Source organism: Amblyomma americanum, chromosome 10, assembly GCF_052857255.1.
Source record: "Amblyomma americanum isolate KBUSLIRL-KWMA chromosome 10, ASM5285725v1, whole genome shotgun sequence".
Lineage (NCBI taxonomy): Eukaryota > Metazoa > Arthropoda > Arachnida > Ixodida > Ixodidae > Amblyomma > Amblyomma americanum.
Window position 1 is genome coordinate 29,233,252 of NC_135506.1, and position 16,065 is coordinate 29,249,316.

Consider the following 16,065-nt stretch of genomic DNA (forward strand, 5'->3'; position numbering starts at 1 on the left):
AAGTCGAGCTGTCGGCACTGCGTCGGCATTGTGTCTCAGTTGTTCATTTTGTGAATCCCATCACACACAGCGCGAGACGTGTTCAAAAAGGCCGACATGCCTCGAACTGTTCTTGATACCTGCCGTTTGCCGACTTTATTACCAATGATGCAGAGTACCAAATTTCGGCTGCGCCTCCCGGCTCATCTCAAATCTTTTTAAACGCCTAATGTTGCTTTAAAACAACTCAGAATTCAACCCACACGCAAAGGCACATCATGAGGGGAATTGGTAATGTTTTGCGGGCTGCTGATAAGGATATAAATGCAAAGTTAAACGTTCATTGGCGTGAGTGACTCTAAAACAATCGTTGTCGCGCCTGGATGGCAGAGAAGTTTCACGTATTTGCATAATATAAGACATCGAAAAAGGCGCAGGGACTTATTCTTTCAAGCTGTCCCACTTAAGCGTTGCATTCGGGAAAAACAGCGACGTTTAAGTATGCTTAGCAATTTATGTGTAGTTCCAACAGTGGACACATCAGTCGGTCTCTTGGTATGTCTTTCTGCGGCAATGCTTTCTCTAGATTTGAATACTTTTTTAACCTAACCGAGTACCTTTATATTCTCCCTTCAGCATCTAATACTTGCTGTTTGAAGGAAATTCATTCGAAAGCATTAGTGTTTCGAATACAGAACTTAAAGGGTAGGGAGGGTGCGTGGAAAAATGTGAAATATGAGAAAATGCAGTGTGTCTTGTTTCATGATGATCTCCGTGTTTCGCACACGCACAAAACGACGCAGTAACGCAAGGTCGTCTTTGGTTCTTCCTCCAAACCTCCCAACCTCTCTACCTCCAAGTCTACAAATCTATCAGTTTAAAATAAGGGAAACCTGGCAGTCTCATTAGCATTTTGAAATCATGCGCTATCTGTTCTTCTGAGGTACATAGTACGTACCGCCTTTACCAAAAGTAACCGAGCAACTGGTTTTTGCTCCTAAACCGTATAACAGTTTTTACAGCACCCCTAAAGACCGAAAGGTGTCAGAACGTTAGGACGAGGTTTCACCTTACTTTACACAGATTAACAGGTTAAGCTAGGCTTTCATAAGTGCTTCGCTGCGCGGCTAAGAAACAAACCAACTTTGCCTGGCTACTTTTGGCAAAAACGGTAGATGTTCATGTTGGATAAAGTCGAAGTAGGAGATATAGCAGCCGTTCGCTTGCCGCGGCGAATAAATCTTTACTTTCGAGCTGGCAGCATCTTCTTACTAATGACCTCTGCAGTGGACTGATTATCGCAGTATTTCACCCCAGCATGGAAGATGTTCAATAATAGCGATATGTTATCGGCGATCGGTCGATGCACAGGCAAAGCTAGGTTCTTACTGCGTCAGCGTATAGTCCTATTTCGGCCAGGACCCGTCGTCTGTCTCAGTTTTATGTCACGTTTAGTTTCAACATCGCGCAAGCTTTTATGTTCCATGCTGGGAGCAAAACTTATTTCGTTTCTTTGCGCGCGCGTCACCCAATGGAGACGAGGGCTGCGAAAATTCAGTTGCCACTGTTCGCGACAGCCACCCCGTTACAGCTAATGTCGCCCGGAAAGATGTGACTTTAGAAAAAAAATTTTAAACAGTGTTTGCTTGTGCAAGTGAGCAGCTGTGTTTCTTCTGGCAAAAAAAAAAAAATTGTTCTTGATTATTTCCGCCCTATCCTGTTCCAGAGTTTTATAAAGGCTTCTTGCTGTGCTCGACATGCTTGTGAACCAAATTATGCGAGAAAGACGTTGTCCAGTCTGTTTCAAAAATTCGCAGAGAACAATAACGGCAATATACTCGTCCTCGTTCCATGAGCATACTTGTATTGAGCTGTATTCCTCAAGCCCATGTTATCATCATTTAAGCAGGCGTCGAGGTTTTAATTTTGTACGGACGTAAAAAAAAAATGCTTGATTGGCTGGTCTCCAGTCTTGTTTCACTAGAGTGAGCTACAGTAACTTTAGTGGTTTTCTTGTGTATGTAAAGAGCAGTTGTTGACTGATTGCCGGAATTGGCGCGCGTGGCTCGGGACTGAGCAAACACTCATCTTTTAACAATTTGCCTTGCTTTATTAGTGGTGACAAGCACGCTATTTGCAGTGCTTTTTGCTCAGAGCTTTTGTAATGACAGGCTAGAAGCCTTGGAAGCTATTTGCTTTATTACTTGACGTCGGATAAGCAGCATCTTGTTTTTTTGTTTTAGATAGACAGCTGATTTTCAGCGCCGAAATAAACGAACGCAGCTGCTTAGTGCAATGTCTTCAATCCCTCAAACTATAAAAACTGCTGTGCCGTCTTGTTAACGCACTCTTAATTAGTATTGTTTTCTTTTTAGCATTTTGCCGTTGGTAGGCTTTTAACTTGGCAGAATCTTCTGTCCCTTTTCTCATAATAACGCTATTGTGATGATTTCTGACAGTTAAACGGTGCAAAAATCTCCAGGAGGTGATCTATCTTGCCGTACACTTGCGCTGTCGCATTAGTAAAGGTCGTCGCCATGAATTATTCTTGGCGCTTCGTTGTTACACGCTCGTTGAACAGAGAGAGGAAACATTTATCCGCTCGGCTACAGAGAAGCGTACAGCAATGCGGGTTCTTGCAGCCATTCCTGCGGTGCAGACGGTCTTTGCGCTGTGTATACAACTACGTTCGGCTTTCGCCATACCCAGTGAAACATGCGACGCCCAACCTAGCATTTCCAGTTACTTCCGCGAGGGACCGGACGCGTGGAGGGTGAGTGACTTTATCGCGCTTCGTATATCTGGCGCATGAAAAGTATTTGCATAGGTTGGGATAACGAGCGCAAAGGTAATCTACGGACTCCGCCCACCCAACCTTGTCAGGCTGCTATGCAGCATTTGCACGTATTCTGCTCGAGCTAGAATTGCGGTAGCTCGCGCTAGACGAGACTAGAAGCCTCCTTTATGCTGTTCCTGCTAGGGCTGTCCACATCATGGCCCGGAGAAATGGCTCCTGTTTTCACCCCAGAATAGGACAGGGGAGTAGATGCACTTGTAGCTGGGCGTGTTGGTGCGTATTCAGAAAAGACACAGTGGCAGAAAAGGCGAACACGAACGTAGTGAGGGATGATGTGAGTATATGTTTACTAAAGAATAAAGAGAGAGAGGTAAGGTAACTATATCTGAAACGGGAGAAGGAAGAAAGGGAGATATGCTGAGTGACAATGTGGACAGAGTAGAGATGTGAAGGCGCACGGACACATCACTACTGCGCCTGATCTCAATGGAGTCGACACCCATGCTGCTTACGAAATCAACGAACACCCGAGCCACCTGAGGAAATTTTTCAGTCTTCGGCAAATGTAAAGCACGAGTTCCTCCAACAATGGCTTACTGCTAGGAGGTGGCAAAAAAAGTGACCACACCTGCCTTTTATAGGGTGTATTTACGTGACGTCACAGTCACCGTTTTGCTGTCCAGCGCGTAGCCTCAGCAGTGCAGGTGGGAGAAAGAGGCGATAATCCCATTAGACACGTCCGCAGCTTTCCCGGTGCTCCACAGACAACAAAATGGTGGCGACTTTGACGTCAGTGAATACGGTATATAAAGGGCGCGAACCGCTGTTTATATTCCAGAAATTTAGGGGTGCGACACGAACATCATCTTGCAAAGCCACTACGCCGGTCCACATACCGGTACCACCGCGTTAGCGCGTTAAGGTCACGTCTAGGGCGAGCCTATATATGAAAGAAAAGAGGGATCTAAGAGAAAGGAGGTGCCTCATGGCTGCTTTGGAAAAAGTCGACTTCAAGCGGAGGAAACGTGCGTTGCTGAGGAGGACCAGCTGACTCCTTCATTACATGGATTTTACCCACAAATGTTGATGGTTTTCAGTGAGTGCTCGCTACTAATAAAGGAAAATCGTGAGGGCCTGTATGAGTAGAGAAAGAGCCGGTTTGAGACAATGAATTTCGCACCGAGTAGTGCCAATTTTACTAGTCGTCGGTGTAAATTTTTCTAAGGAGGAGAAATTGATGGCATTGGAATGCAAGGCTTGTCCTGTTAATCGCTGCGAGCTGCCTCAACCTTAGGGAAGATTTATAGGCGGGGCTGTTCGTTTTCAGGCTTTAATAATGCGAAAGTACTAAGGTTGTCGTCACATCAGAGCTTTCCAAATGTCCGGTGTCACAAAATTAGCTGATTGGTGGAGAGAGGTCCCGTGACCTTATGATGCCATGACAACCTGGCCTGGTAATCCGCCCTTATTCGTTGAGAGAGCTCACGTGAGCTGTTGCGTCACCACAACTTACCCACCATGGAAGGTGGCAACTTGGTCACCACATTGTGAGCCACCTGCCCATCGTGGGAGGTGGAAGTTAAATTATTGAAATGTGAGAGAGGTCACGTAGCCTTGTGACGTCATCACAGCTTGCCCACTGGGTTGTGAGCAACTTAGTTTGTAGACAGCAACCCAGATTGAGAAGCGAAATAAAACAGTAAAAATGCAATATATGGAAATGTTGGCAACGTTACAGCGTACCGGATATCTGGTACTGCAGCCAGCAGCCCAAATATCTGGGCTGATGGATGCACCGATCGTTGCAAAGAAACTGACGCAAACACAAGCAGAAATAGCCATTGAAGCTGCAAGAAATGCGAAATCTAATGATATTACTTTCCACTCTTGAGGTGACTCGGCGTCCCGACGTTCGGGCGGTCGGGGTGCACGTAAATATCAGGCATCATTTTTTAAAGTTGAATTTCGGGTAAATATCGGATTAATCATCAAAAGGAACCATAATTGTAGTCATATCGGTTAAATTCTTTCCGCAAAAGTGAATTCACTATTTCTGCTCGCTTTTGTGCGGGACATAAGTTGCATTATTAAAAACATGGCATTAGCTTATTTAGCAAATATTTCTGTCTCATCGATTACAATTACCTAACCATGAACAGTACTTTATTCTCCTATGCAGAACTTGCTTGTCAGTGCAAGACCCCCGCAACGTTGCTCTACACCTCGGAAACATTTCTTGAAAATCACAGCGGCCATTTTAAGCCCACAACAGCTTTGGATCCAGACGTCTTTATAGTGTGTGTGCCGCGCTTGATACAGTGATGAAGATACGACGTCTGTCCAATGCCCATCGCTACGGCTGTGGCTTTTTAAACGTAATTTTCAAATTTACTCTTAAATTAATCCGCGTATTCAATAAGAATAGTTAAAACATGTTCAAAGCCACAGTTTGGCGATAAGATCTAATCCGGAATAGGCATTATACATACCCTAATCTCCTTTTAGCTCCGGATCCTATCAACTGAGCGAAGCTGCCAGCATCCCCCCCCCCCCCCCCCCCTTATCCGTATTCAGAATGCCTTGAAACTCAGCGACTCGATCGCCAGATTTATCCACCACCCTATAGGCACCTCACCTCAGAGGAAGCCTACGCCTGGAGTCAAATTTAAACATTGTTTCAAACCTTTCAATATTCCACAGACTCCATCATGTAGGAAAACGCCTGCCCTTTGTGCAGCGTTTCCCTCACCCTCTTTAATTTCATACATAATTTGCAGACACCGGACACGTCACCCGAGCAGCAGGAGGTACAATTGAGTAGCGTTATGTTGGAGATCCAACGAGCGCTCATCCAACCGGCGCGCTCGTCGGCCAAGGCCACTGAAATTTTGGACTGAGGAACCACCAGCTCAGTCAACACATTTTCTTTGGCTACTAAACGTTTTTACTCGTCCTTCCTGTGGTGTCTTCAGCTTTGCGTGCTAGCTAGAAAACATGCGCCCTTTCGGGTGAAAATCAGGTTTAGCCCAATTTTAAGAAACCTGCTCGGGGTGCAGGAACCTGGTGGCATAGTGTTTGACGCGAGTACGAAAAGCCCTATGAAATATACGCTGCTTAACTGAAAACTTGTCTCAGGGTTGAACCGGGATGAAAATACTCAAGGCAATCAGAGCCCTCACTTCAAGAAATGACTGTCAATCCGAACATAACACCGGTTCTTGAACAACAGGAGCTCCTATGCAGGCCGGTCGTTGTTGGCAGCTAGATAGTAATTGAGGCAGTGGCCAGGTACAGTCCCGGTCAAAAGTCTTGAGGCCACAGCGTTCAGCTGCTGCGAAGTGAATATTCCTAGCATGCTCCGAGCAGCGGATTATTCAGAACACAAGTCAAGGAGGAAGCTTCTGCATCGCGCGAAGAAACCTGCTAACATTTCAAGGTCATTCAGTGTTTAATAGGGCCGTAATGGCTCTGTTATCCGGCTGAAGCAAAAAGGCTTTGGCCTTAAGACTTATGGCCAAGACTGTAAGTATCGTCATTTGCGAAAAGTAACCATGCTGCAATGTTTGTTTTTGACTTATGTAGTCTATGGAGCCTTCACTGCTTCCGCAAAGACGGAAAGGTCTAACAACTAAAAAGAGATGAGAGGAGCGTTCCTTACGTTAGAGTGATTTGGAGCTTGCGGTCTCTCATAAGTGCTCGACTGAACGAATGAGAAGCAAACCATGCAACCTGATTACGTTTCGCAAAGACGGTATACATCTGCTGGAAGCCGGCGCCGATTACCAAAGTTTTTGGTGCGCTGTAACTGGGTTTAGATAGTTTGTTGAGTGTAATGCTTATTTATTTATTTACTGTTTATTTATTTATTTTTTATTTATTTTTATTTATTTATTTATTTATTTATTTATTTATTTATTTATTTATTTATTTATTTATTTATTTATTTATTTATTTATTTATTTATTTATTTATTTATTTATTTATTTATTTATTTATTTATTAGTCACTACCAACTGCCTCTTGGCAGTCCAGGCAGGAGCAAGTGAGTACAAAGTCGGCACTGCAAATCAAAATAACAAAAACGCGAGTTACAAGGAAGCATGAAAAAAAAATGCTTAAAATACGGACTATTGCGTCGGTAAAGGCAGCTTATACAAAATTACAACAAAGCGGACACTGACCTCAGCAAAAAGAAGCAACACACCAGTGCAAAAAAACAAACAGGAAACTGGTGACTCAAACTAACGCGCTTCATTGCAAATATTGCACGGCAGACACAAAGGATTCGACCGGGGACATACTAGAGACTTCTTGCGGTAGAGCATTCCACTCTGCTAAAGTTCTAGAGAAAAACGAGAAGCGATAAGCGGTAGTTTTGTCTGGGGCATCACAATTCTTTTGCTATGCTTGCCTCTGGTTTTCCTTGTTTTATTAAAATTGATGTAGATGTCGGGATTCATTTTGGTTTGTTTATTAACGATATTAAACAAAGTTTGTAAGCGATGCAGTCTGCGCCGAAATTCTAGCGATGGGAGGCCAGACCGTTTTCTGAGATCAGTGATCGAGGCTCGTCTACTATAAATATTATAAATAAATCTAAGAGCTTTCTTTTGCACGCTTTCAATGTTGTTGACACCGAACTTTGTGTGGGGATCTCACACTGCATCGGCATATTCAAGCAATGGTCTAATGAGTGTCGTGTAGGCGGCGAGTTTAGTCCTACTAGTGCAATGTTTCAGCCGATGTTTAATTAGCCATAGCTTCCTTAGCGACGCCGAAACGACGTATTGGACATGAGCGCTCCAGGTTAGCTTCGAGTCAATGACTACACCCAGATACTTAAATTTGTCAACCGTCTTAATTGCTACATTGTTGATTTTTAATATACATATTGACGGTGTTTTCTTTCTTGTAATTATCATTTGAGTGCATTTTGAGGCATTTAAGTTCATACGCCAGGACTGACACCAATTATCGATTGCACTAAGGTAATCCTCTATAGCAGTCTGATCATGGAGTGATTGAATGCTGTGATACACAATGCAATCATCAGCGAAGAACCGGCATCGTACAGGGGAATCAAAGGACTAATCGTTCAGATAAATCGAAAAGAGAAGAGGTCTAAGTACTGAACCTTGCGGTACGCAGGAAAGTACGGGAGCAGGTGAAGAAATCGAGTTTGCTATACGGACATATTGTGTTCGATTAGTTAAAAAGAGTCAAGCCAGCGAAGAATTTGTTTGTTTTTCAGCGCACGTTGCAGCTTCAGTTTGTCTTTTGTGACAAACATGTCAAATGCTTTCTGAAAATCAAGAAAAAAGCACATCTATTCGCCCGCTGAGGTCCAGCGCCGCCGTGACTTCATTGGTAATATGTAGAAGCTGAGTAACTGTAGATAGGCCACGCCGAAAACCATGCTGTTTTCTGAAAAGAAACTATTGTTTTGCAGGAAGCTGCTCAAGTGATTAAAAACGAAGTGCTCCGTCACCTTACTAGCGGTGCAGATAAGCGAGACGGGTCTGTAATTAGATCTTGATGCTTTCAGATGAATCATTACAATAACATGCAAGCAGGCTCCTTCAAGCAGCACAATGAAGTAGGCCGGGTCTGTTGTGCTTTTTTATTTGTAAACTTGATTTTACGTCGAATCCCTGGAGGGTTGCGATGTCGCTGCAACCCGTATGAGCAAAAAGTAAAAAAAAAAAGATAGCCTGCACCTCTTCATCTAGCGGAGCATTTTGTCCTACCTAATGATTTTCTAAATGCTTGCACATGCGTCGTCGTGTTCCTTGCTCCACTCTTCTGCGCATATGACGCAACCAGGGATGAAGCCGTAGCGCGAGCTTTCTGCGGCGGTTGGCCACAACCCAAAGAGTGATCATGTGTTTGGAGAGCTGCGTTCACGTTATATACCAAAGTGTAGCAGGAGCGGTCACATTGATAGTCTTCCACATATTTTCTTCTTTTGGTCGCCGAATATATTTAATAGTTTCCGGTAAAGCACACCGTAAACGATGCTTTACAAAGTAGAGGCATAGAGAACCCGCTGCTAGGACACGACCAGGGGTACCAGTAGCTCCGGCATCCGCCGCTGATATAAATGTCGCGAGATAGGACCCTACCAGCGGTGGACGCATTTCAACGAGGGCGATATGCAAAACCACCCGTGTGCTGTGTGATGTTAGTTTAAGAATCACAAATTGTCCAGATTAAACTTGACCGATACCTCCACTACGGCGTCCGTCATAGCCCATGCGCCACTTTGGGAAGTTTAACACCATATTCCTACTTACTCTAGTCAACGCTGCCGTAGTTGATTTCGGAGTTTTAGCAAAGTCTGATAAAAACTTTCCAAGTTTTCACCACCCTGCTTTCTTATTCATCCGCCCGTGTGATGCGAGCAGGGAGAATTTGGCCGATAAAGTGTTTTTGGAGGTTATAAGATTGTAATTGCTCTTCTTGGGTATTGTTCATTATGTATTGCCATCTTTGCATTAGAATGAAAGAACGGATGAGAAAAACGGTCCAAGAATGTCCAATAAAAGTCCGAAGTCAGACCATGGCGAATCTGGGTAGGCCAGCCGGTGGGCACGGCAGCCTCAAGTGATGCCGTCCCACGGCAATGGCCGCAGACTAGTACAACTGGGCGTCGACGCTTTGCAGTGGTTCCGTGGTGGCGCTGCACTCCTTGGGAAAGGCACCGAGCACTTCCAAATGAGCCACTCGGCATTCCGGGTTCAGGTCCTCAGGAGCATAGCTTGGTTCGCGGTAGGCATCGTCATGAGGCGATGACGCTGAGGTGCCGTTTGATACCAAACTGCCCACGTAGATGACGGAGCTGCATGTAGGCGGCGCTGCCGCGTACAACAAAACCAAATGTTCCGGCTCGGGTTCAGACGGAGGTTCCAAGCAACCGTTGAACTCTTCTTTGATCGGCGCCGCGTCGTTGCACCCCTGCGCATGTGTACACCGCGTTTGATCGCGCATTCATCCGCATCTCCGGCAAGAGTATGCACACTAGGACAGACATTCACCTCATCTTTTCGCCATGCCTCTTGAAAAATCTGTTTGCCCTCGTCGTCAACCGACAAACAGATAAAGGCTGAATGCGGGGAATGGCCTCTCTATGTGCTAACGCACTAACAAAAAAACATTCCTTCTGATTCGATGTTGGTGAAACTAAGTTTAGCCATAAGAAAGACTAAACATATCAATGCGCTCAAGTAAACTATTTTTGTTCTTTTTTTCAGCTGCTGAAGCACATTACGACACTGTACTGCTTGGTATACCATTCCGAGAACGCCGAATTCGGAACACAAATGCCATGTTTGTGCGCGCGAGTCACATTTAAAGAAGAGCCCGAAAAAGAGGCCAAGGTTTTATACCAGTTTTCTCGTAATAAAACAGAGCGGTAAGTAATGCCTCTTCAAAATAAATATCTTAATTTCCTATTCGCTGCAGTCGAATGTTGATTGTGCTCATGAAACGCAATAAGAAAATAATTACCATTAGAATGTGAACAATCTACATACTCTGTTTCGAGGTCTCCATTTTGCAGCATCAAACAATTTTGTGAACGAATTAAAGAGAAAAATATTTATACTCTTGTTAGTAGTAAGCAAGCGACACGAAAGAAAGCGATGTGCATGAAAGCTCAAGCGCACACACAATTTCTGCTAGCGGGCGAACTTTCATCCGTTTCGGTGGCTCAGTCGTTAAGGCGATCTCCTACTGAGTCGGAGTGCCCGGGTTTGAACCCTAGCTTGGCAGCCACGTTTCGATGGAGGCGAAGCGCTAAAGGCGCCCGTGTGCTATGTAATGTCGGTGCACGTTACAGATCCCCAGGTGGTCTAAATTATTCTGGAGCCCTCCACTACGGCACACCTCTTTCTTCCTTTCTTCTTTCCCATCCCTCCTTTATCCCTTCCCTTACGGCGCTCTGCCGACAAAAATTCGAGCGTCGTCCCGGGGGACCCGAGATTGAGGCAGTGATTTCGTACCACGACATTTCTCAATTCTAAAAACTCTTTAGAAGAATCTATCCTCCTTCGCACAAGTCATTCTCCAAACATTAAGAGGTACGTGGCTTGCAGAAGACTTCAAATCAATTCTTACCCGAACCCGTACATTTACGCCCACATCTCCCTTGACCTTATAGGCCCCACCTGCATCCACTGCGGTAGCACTGCCTCCCTCGATCATATACTATGGGACTGCCCGCTCTTATAGAAGCTGCCTTACCAGAAGCCTGGGAAGCAGTGCTGCATAGCTCGGACCCCGCCGTCTAGGCAGGAACCATCGAGTGCGCCGAAGACGTCGCCGCCAGTTTTCATCTAACGGGACACCTGGCCCTTCTGCTAAGAATCCAGGAACCCCTTTTTTCCGGCAATAAAGTTTTCTCTCTCCCCGTTACGGCGCGGTTCGGGTATCTATCGACATATGTGAGGCAATTACTGCGCCATTTTCTTTCCTCAAAACAAATTTCCATTTTTTTTACTTTCACAACACAGTTTCGGAAAGCTTTGAGCTTTGTCTGGCAGGTGTAATGGCAGTGATTACAGAAAAGAGGGAGCGTAGAGACGGAATATGCTTAAAATGAGGACACCACAACACCCCTTATTCCACTACACAATATAAGCGTTTTTAAATGGCGACATCTGTTTTTTTTCCCAGAATTTTAAATTAAAGTCGCATCGTATTCTTTGATTTGTCCTATATCCGCCACAAGAACAAGTTTTTCAAACTACAAAAAATAATTATTTTTATAACAAGAAAAATACCAGAACCGAAGCCAAAACTTCTTTAGTGACCGGGAACAATGCTCTGGTTGGCGCAGCGATGACGTCAGGTAAAATATCAGAAAAACACCCATGAGCTCCTTGAATGGCTCAAATAGCAACTAAAAGTGATGAATCCGTCAATAAAATGCCTAATTAGGCATAAAACAAGCCTCAAAATGTGTTTTTTTTTTACGCGTGAAGCGAGCAATCACACGATATTAACGATTTAGAAGTCGCGAACACTGTATTTGCCTTGACATCTTCTGCCAAACATAGTTAAAAAGCTTGAGCAAAAGTTTGATCAGAATATATGAATTTCGAAAAAAACCCGGAGTTGTACTCTTTAAGGAACAAATCTTATGAATAACCAAATCAATATTACCCTTTCCCTTGCAATCAATCACCCCGCATGAGCGTTTGATGCAACCGTGCATCAGAATTCAAAGCAATTTTGGGAGAACTAGGGATAGGCCTTTGCATGTATAAACAAAAAAATAAGCTGTTACTTTTTTTTCTTCCCATGTTTTTCCCCTCTATGGTTTCTCTTTCAGGCAGACAGGAGCGAAACCGGTGGCATTAAACAAAACAGACGAAGCCTATAAGCACTACAATCAAATTATCGTTAAACATGTTGTTGGTAAGCATATGATAAGAGCTTTGGAACAACGAGTGAAATGATAGTTTTGTAAAGCAACAAAACCCTAAGACGTTTTTACTACTTAATCGAACGTTTATGAAAAACAAAAATGTGTCACTATCCGAAAACATCGTGACAATGCCTAAGTATCAGATGTAATGCTATGAGGAATGAACGTGTACAAAAACGATAAAATAGCTTACCCTTTAGCGTTGAGCATGCTGGGGGGGGGGGGGGGGGGGGAGGTTCTACGCCTGCAAGCGCACTAAACAGTAGCTGATGATGCGGTGGTATTGAATTTCTTGTGCCATTATGCAAAGTACACGGATTGAGTAAATTTAAGCAGTACTCAGGCAGCACATGCCAAAGTCTTTGACCTCGAGCGTTGAGAGTGAATGAAAAACATATTTTCGGTATTTTGGATCTGTTCTTGCAAATAAATAGCGCTGGCAGCCAGTATAACGTGTTTTGACATCATGTTTATCAATGATCATTCAGGACAATTGTGTATGTGTCCAACACGAAGTGAGGGCCAGACTTTGCGCTGCTGAGTGAGACTATACTGCATGAATGCATGTCTTGCCTGATTACCATGCTTTTCATCTTCTCATAACCTTCTTTTCCTCTCACTCACAGAAGTGGAGTGCTCGCGTGCTCCCGTCCCTTTGCTCTTGTCATGACATTTTCGCAATTGTCACATATTTTCTCTAAGATCGAATACCATGTATTCTATCGAGGCATCAAATTGTTGACATTTCCAGACCGCCTGAAGTTCTGTTAACTAGCGGTCACTAGTACAATGGCGAACTCTGCTATTGCTAAAGCACCGTCCTCTCTTGGACAGCACTTCTTCAGGATACAACTTTCCTGCGTGCGTTTTTCTGCCACATGCTATGCCACTCCTACTAGAGATAGGAGAGCTGTCCTATAAATAATGAATGGTCACTAATGCTGTCACACTATTCTACTGCTGTCACACCAACGACCCCTACTGTATTGAAAACACATGTTATGACTTTAGGAAAAACGCTGCCGCTGGGGAAGACAAAATATAAGCCTAACTTTTAAAGTGTGTTGCGCATCTTATTAGCACTGTATTTACTAATATTATAGGCCTGATGTCAGTAGATGGTGAATTTTCAATTAAGAACATCCAAAGTCACCGCTAACAGAATATTTTTGTTTTCATTGGGAATTTATTGCATTTTTTTCCTCGGCACTATTACGGTACTGTTGTACCTTCTTTTGTTAAATGACTCATATATACATTTACGGCTTACTTTATTGAGTTTTCAGGTGTTAATTTTACAAGAAATTGAGGATAGCGGTCTAGTTTGGTTTGTTTTTCTCCGACACGACGCATGAAAAGAAACTGAGGGATGCGTCTTTTGCTATAAAAAAGATACGCTGCGGGAGCTTAGGTGATCTGAGAACCTCTTAATCTCTGTTGTGTAGCATCAGACCACTGGGTGACAGCGCAACGTAGCCGGTGTCCTAAACTCCTGATAATGCTTTAGCTTCTTTTTTGGTGTGTGCTGTATTATGCCTATTTGAGAGCATTATCGTTACTTTCATTATTCAGGCCCCTTGAGTTTTTTCTGGTAAAATCTTCCCCTCCTTCATTTCCTTGGCTTTTCTGTCCAGTCGTCATTAATGGTAATGGTGCAGTTTCTTGTTTTATTTTCTTTGTTTTTGCAGATGAGACGTTAGCGCCACAAACATTCCGAGTTCTTTACGCAGACTATGAGTCCTGTGCCGTTCTTCAGTCAAAATCCCTTGGTAAGCTATAGTCGGGAACAACGGCAAATTCACGCAAACATACATTTACGACCAAACAATGACACCTAAATAGTTCCTTACTCAAACCACCTCAATTATCAGTAATGTTGCTACCATCATCATCGTCAGTTCTTTTTTGACGGTTTATATATTCAGTGAACCAACAGACACAAATGTGCAATGAATGTTCTGAAGCATGCTTTCGCGTAGAGCTGGTAGACATAGGCCCTTGCTGTTTGCTCATCGTTTCAGCAAGATAGAACATAAGGCACAACTCAAGAAAGTAAACGGGGGTAATGGCGCTAACACAGGAATGTTGTGTAGTGCCGGCAGTCGTCTCCGCTGTCTGCTTAGTCCTTGCAAATTAACCGTTTTTTTCCTTTTCCTGTTGTTGTACCATTGAAACAAAAACGAAATGAACCTTACTCCGTTTTAGCCCGCAAAATTTCTTTTGTTGTTTTAGTGGTTGTCGCTATTTTGCAGACCACAAAAGGGAAGTTCAGAACCTACACAAATAGGCGATTACAACGGGTTTCCGCTTCATAGCAACCTTGGAAAGACGAACAGCCTGTCACGGAGGACGGCCAACAATGTGCCAAATTTTGACGTTGTGGTACTGGTGCAGACAGGATACAATAACGCTCTTCCACGAGGCACTGATGCAGGACTCTGACGTCATGCCTGAGAGAGAGAGAGAGAGAAAACATTTATTATTTCATTGAAGTGTTCTACGAGTCAGGTAGGCGGACTCCTCAGTTCAGGACTCCGGTGGCTTGGGCGGATGCCTGGACCAGTCTGATGATGCGACACTGGTCCTCCGGACCATTGTTGGTCAGGGCTGCCTCCCACTGCTCGTATAATGTCTGTAATGTTAATACTGTGGAAAAGTTGACAACAGGTCAGAATTCCAAGCATGTTCTTAGATGAGGTGATTTTGGAATTGTCCCCAAAAACCACCTCATCTAAGAACATGCTTGAAAGTCTGACCTGTTGTCAACTTTTCCACAGTATTAAGAAATGCCTCGGAGGTCCTGGATGTATGAATGCAAAGAATCAGCGCAAGACTCGAGTACCAGTCTATCATATAAACATAAAATGACTGTCCTGTGTTCCAGCACTCAAAAAGTTTTAGTAAAAAGATAGAGCTATCTCCTTTCAATCTTTACAGCAGTGAAGTGAATGTATAGACAGTGGTCACCGAAGATACAGAAAGGACAAAAGAAAATTTGCCTCAACAGCAAGGAAGCATTTGAGCTTTTCTTTCTTGTGACTGTTAAACGTAGCCAGCAATTTTGAGGAAAAATTATCCAGCCCCTTGACGCTGATATTTTGTGGTTGAAAGAGCGCGGGAAGAACACACTAAAAAACAAAAGAACACTCACACAACACATGCGTCGACCCCCCATATGGCGGTTCTAATCTGGAGCCGCTTTACTTAAAGGTTTTTCTTTCAAGGAAAAAAAAGTTAACCATCAAACACAAGCTTCGCCGTGGTGCAAGCGCACAGAAAGTTAGAGATTCCTGCAGTATAAGTAGCTCACTCTTTTATCATGGAGGTTTACAGACGGGTCACTCATGCAAGCGCCTTAATTATTGTGAACATGGAAGGCTTCTAAAATTTCACGCGTTATCTGATTTTTCTGTGTGGCGAGCATGAGGCTTTAGAAAACAGAGAGTGCATGTACATTTCGTACAATCACGTACAAGATACATTGGGAGTTCCGGAAAAAAAACACGTAAAGGTAAAGCGCATCTGCTGGATCAAAAAGTCAGTTGCGAGTGAGCGCTTGTGATGTCTCTTTGTGTTCCTTCGTTTGTCGTTGTTTTCATCATGAATCAATTTCAACTCTCCCGGATCATAGCCGCAATGACATGAATATTTTTCAGTGCAGCCTGCCTTCTCAATTACCCTCGGTGTATTCTCTTGCAGGGGCGCAGGTCTGGGTAGAACGTAAGTTCCTACTACATCAAAGAGATGTGCCCTACTTGTGTCAGCTTGTCTACCAGCTAGCTGCCCAAGAAATACGCCACATGGTTTTCCACTGGAAACACTGCCCGCAGCGAAAGAGCTTTAATGAAAACATTGAAGCTAC

The 16,065-nt window shown here is 43.9% G+C and overlaps 1 long non-coding RNA gene across 1 annotated transcript; it reads left to right on the forward strand.

The window, feature by feature from the left end:
• Positions 1–12,106: 12,106 nt before the first annotated feature.
• On the forward strand, positions 12,107–16,065 carry LOC144107872 (uncharacterized). The gene is made up of 3 exons (XR_013309423.1): positions 12,107–12,193; positions 13,892–13,972; positions 15,903–16,065. It is a non-coding gene; the product is annotated as an uncharacterized LOC144107872 (long non-coding RNA).